The sequence below is a fragment of the Leucopleurus acutus genome (genome assembly GCF_964270905.1).
Source record: "Leucopleurus acutus genome assembly, chromosome: 13".
Taxonomy (NCBI): Eukaryota; Metazoa; Chordata; class Mammalia; order Artiodactyla; family Delphinidae; genus Leucopleurus; species Leucopleurus acutus.
In genome coordinates, this window is record NC_139155.1 from 39,471,944 (window position 1) to 39,484,632 (window position 12,689).

Sequence of the window (12,689 nt, forward strand, 5' to 3'; positions counted from 1 at the left end):
TCGTGGGAAAGAACCTGGCTGCTGCCCAGCCCACTCCCCCATCAGCTGGTCTCAGCAGGACCCCCTTCTGGGCATCTCTGTGGTCACGGGGCCTTGGCCGGCATGGTCCCAGGGACCCACTCTCCCATATGAGGCTCTCTAAGTAAGAAACCACTGACTGTTTTCTCAGGGAGCCTTCTTTCTCTATTAGTCTCAACATGCCTATTCATGTCATCTTCTCCTTTGCAATAAAGGCTCTGTTTAGAGATCTTTTGGCACTGTTATTTTATTTTTTTTAAATCCCTAAACTCTTCTGATTCATGATTTTAGGTTTCTACAAATTTGCCTTCTACTGAGTCTAAGTGGACATTTATTTATGTTTGGAAGACTTACTATGTGAAATTAATCACAAACATATTAGACAGTTAAACTACTTTAGAAAAAGAGCATTAGCACGTTAATTTTATGGAAATGAATGGTACTAATTGCAAGCGTGTCCCAACTAACCATCAAAATACATCCAGCAGGACTCCTCCTGATAAATACCTCACTAACATTACTGCACAGACTTGAAAGTAATAAAAGTACCTGACTTCAAAAGATTTCTACATCAAACCCTTATTTTTCCAGAAATCACTTAATTTGATGCCCTCCAGAACCTGGAAAGCTATCAAAACCCTCCAAAACCTTGGAATAGCCACAATGGAGGCCACACAGCCATTCCTCCAAGTCCAAACACGCTGCTCATCTCAAAGCTCTTAAAAATCCACACCTGGTGCCACAGCACTTATCCTAAGACACATGCTAACAGGAGCGGCCACTGAGCTTCCCGACCTGCTGAGAAGAGGCAAACCAGAGGCCAGTGATGGGTAAGGAGAGGCAGGCCCACTGTGGCGGCAGGAGCAAGGACCGCAAATGAGGGGGCGGGAACAAGCAGCTCGGATGCCAGCACACACTCCACTGCGTGGCTCAGACACTGAAGACTTCTCAAAGGGCAGTGACACTCCAAGGACATTTCATCTCTGCCTGGTGCTCCTTCATGTTCTAATGAGGGGTTTCACTGCAATGACTCACAGGCTCAAACACCGGCCTATCCATCTAGCACTGAGGGAAAATCAGTAAGAATAGATTCTCATTCCGGTGGAGCATCCATCGCTTGGGAAGACAAAGCAACTGGTCACAAAACAGTTAAACACGGCAACATGGAGTCAGCCTCAGAAGCAGTGGCTCTAAGACCAACCAGATGCTGGGGTGGTAGATTCCCCGCATCCAGAGGTTCTGAGTGGCCCTTGCTAAGGCTATTGCAGAAGGAATTCAGAACCCGGATGGGGGTGAACTGGCTGAGCCCATTTAAAGTCCCTCTGAATCCCAAGAGGCTCAGCTTCTTCTTTCAATGTCTTGAGTGCCTTCCAGATGCCCAGCACCCAGCGAGGTTCCCCGAGGGAGTCAGGAAGCTGTAGCCCTGCCTTTAAGGAGATGGTCATCCTGCTGTGGAGAGAGGACTCAGAACACCTCCACACCACACAACTGAGAGCATTACCGTGTTAAGGGCCCTCCGAGCCAGGCTGCTGAGAACAGAGAGCGCTTCCCAGAGCAGGGCCCTTGCAGTGGGGAGAAGAGACAGCTGGACAGGCTCAGGGCTGATCCAGCCGCCCTTCGGGGCTTCCATGGTGCAGAAGAGCCGTGTGACAACCTGTGGGTTCCTGCTAACACAAATAAGCCCTCTTTTTTTAGGGTTGGAGGAAACACACTGGGGGTCGAGATTCAGCCTTTGGGCTACACATTACCTACTTTTTATATACAGTCGACCCTTGAATAACCCTTTGAATTGCGCAGGTCCACTTATATGCAGATTTTTTTCAAAAGTAAGTACTACAGTATTGCATGATCCATGGCTGGTTGAATCCACAGGTGCAGAACAATGGATACAGAGCCAAGGATACAGAGGAACCACAAATACGGAGAGCTGACTAATTCATACGTGGATTTTTGACTCCTAGGAGGGTCTGTGTCCCTAACCTCTGTGTAATTTAAAGGTCAACTATAATTACATTCTAGGAAAAACTAGTACTGTAGTCTATTTTAGCGCTGTCCATTATCATAAATTATGCTTTATATTGCTTTAAAACATGAACTAAATCACAGTATATAACAGGAATCTGAGACAACCCCTTTGCACAAGGACAGGCACATGCAGCCAGCACTGAACGGTGCTTCTCACAGGTATGAGCCTTACTCTTGGCTGCAGCTGTCATTCTCACTCTCTGCTCCTACACAGCGTAAAATAGGGGCCATGAGGCTTCAGAGGAACAAGGATGCCTGATGACCCAGGGATGCAGCACTTGTCAGGTCAAGCCTCAGTCAGGGACCGAGCTTCCATGAACAACTGCATGAACAACTCGGGACTCCCGCATCACCTCCGTGTCAGGGAGGCAGGGACTGAGAGTAGGAGGATGGTGTCCACACGGTGCTTGGCTGGATTTTGGTTTTGTTTTTTCTTTAATTTTCTGGGTCAACCCACAGGGAGGGCGTGGAGTCAGCCTGTACAGAACCCGGGTGTCTAGGTTTTGGATAAAATGTAACCACCAGATGTATGAAAAAGGAATAAAAGGCAGCTTCTCAATAATTCTGCACTTAAAAGCAAGCCAGAACTCCCTTCATGTTTTATTGTACTTAGAGAAAAGCAACAACTACACTTAGCAGGTCAAATATGCTGTTTATTAGGTGGAAATAAAAGTATTCCCCGAAATCTCCAAATTCCTACTCCTCTTCTAAAATTCGGCAACCATAAAAAGAACACAATTTCCAAACCTCAGGATTTAAATTACAAAGGGGGTTAGAAAGACATGCTTCACTCTATTTGTTTCATTTTCCACTAAAAAAGGATAAATATGTTATAGAAGGGGATGCTGGTTATTAAAACTGAATTCGAAATTGTAAGGTTAACTGGATCCACAAAGCTTTGCCACTTTGTTTACAAGCTTACCAGAACTAAGAATACACTAAATATTTTAACAACAACAAAAAATTCAAGTGACTTAAGATACTTATCTTTAAGAACTTCTCTTAAACATATACTTAAGCTCAGAATTCCTAAGCGAAAAGCTCAGAATGGGCCCGAAAGCTTTTGTAACTGGTTATCAAACCAAGGTATCAAAGATACCTTGGACTCCAAATCTTTCCCCTTCTGTGATGTTGTCTGCAAAATGAGGTGGATCTTATCAGAAATAAAGTATGGGCCCAAATATATTCCCTGAGTCCAGAATTCTGAGCTGTGGCTTTCAGGTTTCTTGAGGGAGGGGTGAACACACTAAGGTTGGCACATCTGCCAGGACAGGAAGTCACCTGCCTCAAACCCTGATGGCCGACCTGTTTATGACCCAGTGCAATTTGCAGAAAGGGAACCAACTTAGCGATTAACGGAGTAGCCAAGTGTGAGGCTGGTAACTCCTTAAGTTTTTACTAGTCAGTGGTAGGAAATCTTACAGAATGTAAAATACAGAAGACTGTTCAAAAATAATTCAAATAAATGTCAAAATAGTAAATAATGCTACAAATGAACATGTTCTATTGAGATAAAATTCTGGGGTTTAGCTGGAGGTTTCTTAAAGAATAATGACTAAAAGTGGACAAGACCAGAAAACATCCACTGTGCTAACTTTCCCTTAGGAGACTCAGTGTAACTATGAAGAGTTAGTTGGTATCAGGTAATGTAAATCCACTGTTGTTAACTAAGCACTACCGGAAACCCTGCACTGAAATACTGCCTGAAGGACACCTTGATAGTATCTGATGAAGGGGGGAATCAACCAGGGTGGGGACTTTTCCCATGAGTGATATCTCCACCTTCAGATGCAAAATCTCCTGGTCTAGGAGGCTATGTGACTTGTCACGCAGCTAATTTCTGGAGGAAGTCAAAGAAAAACCAGGCCTATCTGATTCTTTCTACCATACTATAGGGAACCCCATCTTTCCCTCTGGTGCAAAAACATAAGCCTTGGGGAAATGTGACACGTATCCTTCTCCAAGGAATAATCAAAGTTAAAGAACTTTCTTATATAAATAGCTAGCTCTGGAAACATGACAGTGGACAACAGGCAAACCTCAGGAATGGTGAATGTGCTACTGGCAAGAATTCGGCAGTCAGCTCACATCTCCTTGGATGGGTGGAGAAGGTGGGCAGGTGAGTGCTGGCAGGTGGAGAGAGGCTGCGGGGATGCGGGTGAGCGGTGCCGGCAAAGGCAGACCTGAGCTTGTAGGGCTATTCCCAGGGCGGCTCCAGGAAGCCTATGCTTCTCCCAGTCCTCCTGTCCACCCAACTCTCTAAGAACATCTCTTCCTAAGGAACGGCACATCGGCTACCGTGGGGTTTTTACATCACCCCAGATGTCTTCCATATTAGAACCACCCATTCTTACTCTCTCCAGCAGCTAGAACACAGCTGCTAGTCCTTGGCCACATGTCCTAAAAGGGCAGAAGAGTCAAAATCCCACCCCTGCTCCTGTTTCTCCCATTTACGTTCACAGGGGAACTTGTCTGTATAAAATAGTAAGCTGCCGTTCTGGTTTATCGATAAGCCTCTGGAGAGCTGTGGTTCCTTCCACATATCGGCTCCCTGAAGTAGATCATCTCAGAGTGGATTGAAGAAGCTGCTGTTCCAGCTTTGTGGCTGGAGACTCATTCTGGTCCACGGGGTCCCCTCAACCTGCTGGCTCGTTTAAGGTCTGGCTTGAACCTCTGGCCTCTCCCTCTTCCCAAACAATGACTAGTAAAACTTCCTTTTTTTTCCCTTCCACTGAGATTATCTGCATATGGGGGCATCAAGAGATCAAATCAGTGAGAATTAGTTTTCTGGGTGTATGGAGCCAAATAACCAGCAAAAGAGCAATAGCTATAAAGGGGAGGCTGGCTCTTTGCACCCATAATATCTCTGACACACATATTACTTGAACCTGCCATTACAACTTGTGGAATTTAAAAAATCTTACCTAATGAAATATTGATAAACATGGAAAAAACTGAAATACAACCTCATTCACTAAACGTGTTTTCATGAAGACACAAAGAAGCTCTATAGTGCATAATTAGAAACAATTTGATTTTACAATGTGAGAAAAATCAAATAAATTATAGTACACTTGTATGATTAAATATTACATAGGCATTAAATGTTATGTTTTGAAATGCCATAATAATACAGGAAAATGCTTATAATATATTTAGAGTTAACTACGTAAGAACATTTCAAAGAAAAAGACTAGAAAGAAATGTACAAAGTTAACAATTTTATATCTATATAGTCGCATTTCAGGTGATTTTTACTTTTTTTTTGTATTTCTAAAGTCTTATACAAAGAGAATATATTACTCTTATAATCATAAAAAAATCAGTAAAAGTTTTTAAAGGTTATTTTTTAATATCAAGATTTCATATTACACCAGTAAACTTTAGCTATTTTTTCTTCAATCTGTTATCATTAACTGCAGCATGAAATTAGTTTTAATCCGAATTTCTATTAATAAAATACATATTAATTCAAGTAATTTGGAAAGATTAAACATAAAAATCTGATAGAATTCATTGCCTGAGTAGATCTCATGGTATTTTATTTATCGTGTTTTTAAATATACAAAATTGAACCTCTGGCTCCTACTCAGAAAGCTACAAAGAGTGTTGCTCCAAACCTAACAAGAAAAAAGGCCAAATAATCATTAAAATCAACTTTTCTTGAATCCACTAGAGAGATGGGATTTCAGGGCAACCAAATAGCATGAAAGCTAAAAAGGAACAGTTTTCCTTCCACCAAGAAAAGGTGGGACACAGCAATGGCCCATATAAGTAGAGCAGAGTAGGAAGACGGAGCCACCATGCCGAGAAGCAAGTCAAACTCAGATCATAGTTGCAGGAAATGGCCAAGGATAGACTATCATGAGAGTATGGTACCCCTGGGAGCTACAGACACAGAGGGGTTCAGCATCCACTCACAGCCGCTATCCAATGACCTCCACGGCACCACGAGGAAGATCGGACAGGGATGGAGACCTAAGAAAGTCTCCCCGTGGTGCAGGCTGGGGGATGCACAAGCAGATAACGAGAACGACAGCAACCACCCCATAGAAGGAGGGGAGCAGCTACCACACCACCTGGACAGGCAGGAAACTACACCCTGAGCCTTCTCCTCTATGAGACAAAAGCCGTAAGCCGCAGGGAAGGACAGCAAATCTTGTTGCCCCTGACGCACAGGGGGCGTAGGAGAAGGGAGAAGAATAAGACTCTGTGCTGCTGCGGCAGGAGCAGGAAACCATCCTCAGCACAGAACTTTAGAGGTCCCCTACTACCGAGGGAGGTACAGGATCACTGAGGTAGTCCCCCCCCCCCGCCGCACCCCGCCACCAAGACCCAGGCACACTGACCCTTCTGAAGACCAACGTCGAAAACAAAGATGATGGAGAAAGCCCGGTCCAGGAAGTGTCACTGGTGCTTATCGCTAGCAGAGGGACAGGAGCATGGAGAGAGACCCCCTCTGAGGCTCAGACGCATGAAAAAGGTCTAAAGCTGACAGTGAAAAAAGGAACTTTGAGAAAAACCCTTTGGCAAACCAGTCCTCACCTCAAGCACAAGATAATACCTTAAGGAACTTGAAAACTGGTGGTGCAGGAACATACCAGAGCAACAGCAAAACCCAAACCCTGCTCCCCTCGAGAGCAGACTGACAACCTCTCAAATAGCCTAGCGTTAGAGACTTGCCCATTTATAGGCATAAATACTACCTACCGCAGTCTATACTGTCCTATACATGATACCAAGCTTTCAACCAAAAATTACAAGATGTACAAAAAAGCAGGAAAGCTCCAACTCCCCACCCCTGCTATCAAGAAATGAAGCCACCAACCGAACCAGACTTAGACTTGACTCAATACTGGAACTATAAAATTCACAATGATTAAGACGTTAAAAACTAGTGGAAAAGGTACACAACTTGCATGAGCAGATGATATATTTCAGCAGAGAGAAACTAGAAGAAAGACTCAAATGGAAATGCTGGAAATAAGCATTAAAGGAGATGAAGAATGCGTTCAGAAGTTCATCAGGAAGACTCAACACAGAGGAGCACAGAATCAGTGTCCTTGATGATAAGTCAGTAGAAACTGCCCAAATGAAACACAGAAGACAAAAGAGTGAATAGAAGTTTTACCCATGCAAGACATATTTTGGACGAATGTGTCATGAGCACTTAGAAAAGAGAGGGGAAACAGCCGGGACCAGCAGTTTCCAGGTGAACAGGTCCTGGCAAGCTGAGTGCATCTCTTTTTTTTTTTAAACAGGAGGTGGTGGACAAGTGAAAAAGAGTTTTTAACTCACAACACTGAGCACTTAGGTGCAGGTACAATGCTCAGTGTTTTACATATTCTTCATTATTATTATCCTCATTTTATAGATTATTATCTCCATTTTATAGAAAAAAATAATAATCTACCCAAAGGATCACACAGGTTGTCTGACCCTAAAGCTCTTACCCTTACCACCAGTTTACCTTGTAAACTCAATGAAGAAACGAGGCTGGATGATCATAGTTAGATGCCTTCCCACTAATTGCACTAAAATGGCCCCAATGCCCTAGCTGATCAGTGCTGACCTGCAGGCTGCACTGCCTTACACATTCCTTGCCTCTGTCGACATTTTGGTCAATGACACAGAAACTCTGCTTATTCAATTTACGTTAAATAAAACTAAGAGTTAATGTGATGAATGGGCAAAGTTCAAAAGTATATTGAGGCTGGAACTCTGGCCTGAAATCAATGGGAAAAAATGCAAAGTTCTGCACTTAGGTGTAAAACAATCACAGAGATGCGGAATGGAAGAAACTGGCAAACGTGGATGAGTGGGGAAAAAAAAAAACAAAACCTGGGAGGTATAGTGAATTACCGGTTTGATTTGGGCCAGCACCCAGGGCTGCTGCTGAAATCAGAGGTAAGATTTGTGGAAGGGTGACATTGTATCCCAGGAGCCTACCATATTACTATTCTTTGTACTGGGTAGACAGAAAAATTAGTAACCCATATGATGAGGATTCGCAAACTACATCCCCAAGGACTCTCTGTGGAAACCATCGAGTTTAGTTTGGACAGGGTGGCATGATAACTGCCTTTAAAAACTCAAAGAGCATCCCTGGGGAAGTGAGTGTGTGTTGTTCAAGAAAGCAGTGCACAGCGTTTGGTTAATTACAGAGAGGCCGAGGTGGGTCCCAATAAGGAAGGCTTTCCCTCAATTCCAGTGTCTATTAATGGCTATTGGGGGGAAATGGCACTCTCTCTGCCGGAGTATCAGGAATGTGGCTGGTGAATGTCAGGAACACCTTGAACAAGACTTTGCCATCTCTTCAAGGCTAGGATCCTATTTTATATTATGTAACTCAAAAAGCACTTCAGTGAATCTTCAGATAATTCTGCTGAGTGAAAAAAAAGCCAGCTCCAAAAGGTTACATGCTGTGCACTACCATTTATATAACACTCTTGAAATCACAAAAGTGTAGAAATGAAGAACAGATGAATGGTTGCCAGGGATGTAGGTGGGGGTGGGAATAGGAGGGAAGTGATATTAGGGCTCCTGCTGGTAATGGATATATTCTGTCTTTTGACTGTACCAAAATTTCAATCTCCTGATTTGAGATACTGTAGTACAGTATTACACGATGCTACGTTTGGAGAAAACTGGGTGAAGATTACACAGGATCTCTATGTATTATTTCTAACAATTATATGTGAACCTACAATTATCAATTACCTCAAAATAAAAAGTTTAACCAAAAAAAAAAAAATTAAAAAGCGCTTCAGATCTCACCCACATGTAGGTCATCTCAGTGGATCACACTGGCAGTGACATGCCAATGACCATGACCAAAGGGCTCACGGAAGGTCCTCTCCTCCGCAACGAGGCAGCACTTCCCAGAGCACCTGGCACCCTGGACACACCTGCTTAGCTCTCCTGGGAGATACTGCCTTCATCTCACAACCAGTGTGCCAAAGCTTTCCTGCTAATGAACCCCAATATCCAACTTTTCTACTCCTGCCAGAGGCAATGATGTATTTCTAGCTGCCCAGATTCAAAACTATGACCCTAGCTTTGATTCTTGATTTTGTTTTTCTACATGCAGGAACCCAATCCTAGGAAGCTATTCCTCAAAATGTCTCCAAATTTTCATCGTTCCGTTTCTGCTGTAATTCTTAGCCAGGCCTCACCACCTCAGAGATTTGATACTGTGCTAGCCCCCCAGCTTCCTATCCCTGTCAATTTCTCCCCAACCCACCCACCTCCAACCTACACACTGCACCGTTATTTCTCATCATTCTACCATCCTAACGAAACTTTGAGCAGTGTTCCCAGTGTGTGTGTGTGGGGCGGGGGGGGGGGGGGTGTGGGGGGTAGGGAGAAGAGGGAGCATGGCTCTCTAAGGTGTGTAAGAGAGAGAGAGAGAGAGAGAGAGAGAGAGAGAGAGAGAGAGAGTGTGTGTGTGTGTGTGTGTGTGTGTGTGTGTGTGTGTGAAAGGGGGCTGTGGCCAGAGCTCCCCTAGACTCGGGTTTAGCAACTAGGCTACATGGGAGTCAGGACACAGGGCCATCCCCACACAGTACAAAGAAAGTCTGGAGATCTGTGACCAGCAACCTCGGGCACAGCTGGAAGAATGAGCTTCAGTGGGGCAGACAGAAAAATGCAGAAATAGCAACACAGAATGGGCGGATTTCATGATGACATCAGGAGGTCATGAAACCCACAAGGAGGTGGACAACCCCTGCGGCCTCCCCCATGGCCAGAAGGGGACCCATACGGATACAGAGAGGCAGACTCTGCGTGAGGATGACGAAAGGCTATGCTGTACAAGCTGAATCACCTTACCCCAACTCATGAGACTTCCAGATACACTAAAAGAAAAAATCCATACTGTGTGGAAAGCCATGGGTTGAGCATCTGCTTCTTACCTCTGACTGGGAAGTTTAAAGATGGATTTTTGTAAATAGAATGAAACACGTTATTGAAAACACTTTTTCTTTCTTTTAAAAAGTAATTATTTAGCTGCAAATGTAACATTTTCTCCTCTGTCTGTAAGACTCAAATATCTGCAAATATTGCATAATGGCCCTCTGGCAGACTCACATCTTGTTGCCTTTCATGGAAGGAAAATGAAGAATTATGAAAATAGAATGACAAGGTTTCTCTAACCCAGGATTCCATTATCAACTCTGTGCCTGTTTAAGGTGAAAACAACAGGACCTCATGGTTTCTGTTCTTTAGGTTCCGAGAAATCTTCATTAAAAGAAAACCCTAGGACCCCTGGCTTTCCTGGTTTCTTAATTTAATTTGAACCAGGAAAACCACTGTGGCTGTACTGACCAATCTGAATGTTGAAGGAGGGGCCCGAGGCTTCCTTCTCAAAACCTAAGGGTTTCATGCTGGTGCATCCAATCGTCTTTGCAGATTCCTCACTGTCCAGTCATGGCGGGAGGGGGAGTGTTGAGACCACCATACTGGTTTTGTAAAGACAAGTGATCTCATTAGAACTGCACTGAAGATAAACTCGGTGGCTGCTACCACTGCTGACTTTCAGCCACTAGCCTGGAACCGAGCACCCCCTGCAGGGTCAGGCGTGGACACAGGCTGCGAGCATCACCCACCGTCCCCTTTCTAACAACGCCATGAGCTCCAAGGCTTAGGCTGACCCTTGACTATTTTCTTTTCCTCAGGGTGACTGGCCTGGTATTGAACACAAGAGCTGGAGACTATTGTGGACCTTCCTTCTGGAAAATGAACGATGGAGAAAGAAACCAGCACTGATCTGATGCTGATGCCCCAAGTGGCTGGGGAAGAGGCTGGTGCCCCAGGTGGCTGGGGAGGAGGCTGGGGAGACAGAGGCCCCGAGGAGAGATGCCCAAGGTCCCAAACACTGTGTGTGCTACACAGGGAAAGAAGTGGGGGAAGCATAATTCCTACAAACTCATTCTTAAGGACTTTTAATTTTGTGATTTCTCCATGGTATTTAGAAGTCAGTAAGGATGTCCCTGTGCATTCCTTTTCCTTGCAGAATGATTCCAAAGAAAAACTGACAGGATGCTGTTGCAACACTGAAGGCTCTGAGCCTTCCTCCCGTCTACTGAGCGGACAGAGGCACTTCTGTTAGGTCCACTTACTTTTTCTCATCTCCTCTTTTTCTTCCTAGCCCATGGTCTCTCCTCTCACCCTTTCCCCTCTCTCTCTTCTCTTCTTCCTGCCTTTGCCATCCTCTCTCCCCTCCCACTCCCACCACCGGGACCTTGCCCTCCCTCTATTCCCTTCCTGGTGATGAGCTAAAAGGTTGTCACTTTTCCTATCGCAAGCACAGCTGCTAGGTTTTATTCCCTTTTGGAAATAGGGCTGCTTGTTGGCGTTTTATGATGACCATAATAAAGTCAGTTTTTACTGCAAACTCTCCCATCTCCCTAGCTTTTGGGGTCCTCGAGACCATGCAGAGAGCACAGGGGAGGGAGCAGCTTCCAAATGAACATGAAGGTTAGGGAAGGCTCCCAGTAGAAGGACAGAAAAATCAGAAAACGCTGAAACAGGATATGAGATACACATCATCCCTCAGCCTGGCTAAATCAGCCTATTAGGCCCGGAATTCCACTCAGCTTGCAAGGTCACCTACAGCAGTTTGTAAATAGAGCCATATCCATTTTCCATAGAAAACAGAGCCAAATTTTTCAAAAGAAGAACAGATTTTCAGTCTCCTAAGAGAAACCATGCCTGTTTCTATTATAAAACGGGACTGGGGGGATTCTATCATCAATAATACTGGGAAAAGGAAAATTGAGAGGAAGATGTAAGGGCAACCAAGGACCTGGGACCCAGTGGGTATTGCACACCGAAGCCATCCAGAGGGGAAAGGCCCTCCCACCCACACAAGGGCACCATCACCAAGTCTGGAAGGAAGATACAGCCTCAACTAGATCTATTCTTGTCATAAAGTCAAATCAAGGCTGAGTGCTCCTGACATACAGCAGGGTCCTCAGGAAGCAGGTACTTTGAGAAGCGAGGCCAAGGGATGTGACTCATTGCTTAAGAGCATGGCACTGGTGCCTGCCAGCCTTAGCAGGCTCGCCTAACTGGGGGTGGCAGTGAACATAGGGATGGGAAGCCTGGGATGACCACAGGCTCTGCAGGGACCCCTGGGAAGCTATGTTGATTCTGTGACCGAAGTCAGGCTGAAATTCCCCACCCAGGCCCTCGATGCCCTCCCTGCCTGACCCCGTTGCCTCCTCTAGTCACCGTGGTCTCTGCTATGGTGCCTCACCCCACAAGCTGACCATACTTCAGCCTGGCTTCAGTAGCATCTGCTCAGGACAGGATCCCTTCTTACTTCCTCCAAATCCACGCCACCCCGCCCCCAGCCAGGTACCTCCCGGTCCCACCTGAATCCAGAGAAGACCACACCAGAGCCTCACTCAGCTTCTAGCACCCCTTGGGTACCAGAGTGGATCTTCCTCCTTAAGGCAGCACCCCCAGAGTGTGGGCACTCACAGCCGAGGCACGGCCAGCCAGACGTAGGCCAAGATCCGTGGGGGAAATTAGATAGATTCTCATAACCAAGCACTATTTCCTCAACTACAAAATGGGGATGGCATTATTTACCTTAGAGTGGTCTTATGTGGATTAAAGGTGACAATGCTTGAAAAGTACCT

General features: G+C 45.1%; 1 protein-coding gene across 7 annotated transcripts in view; it reads right to left on the minus strand.

Annotated features, from left to right (window-relative positions):
- Positions 1-12,689, minus strand: part of FHOD3 (formin homology 2 domain containing 3) — a gene marked incomplete at both ends in the record, with an annotated part of 492,573 nt that overhangs the window by 198,554 nt on the left and 281,330 nt on the right. The gene's annotated exons all lie outside the window — the stretch shown is intronic.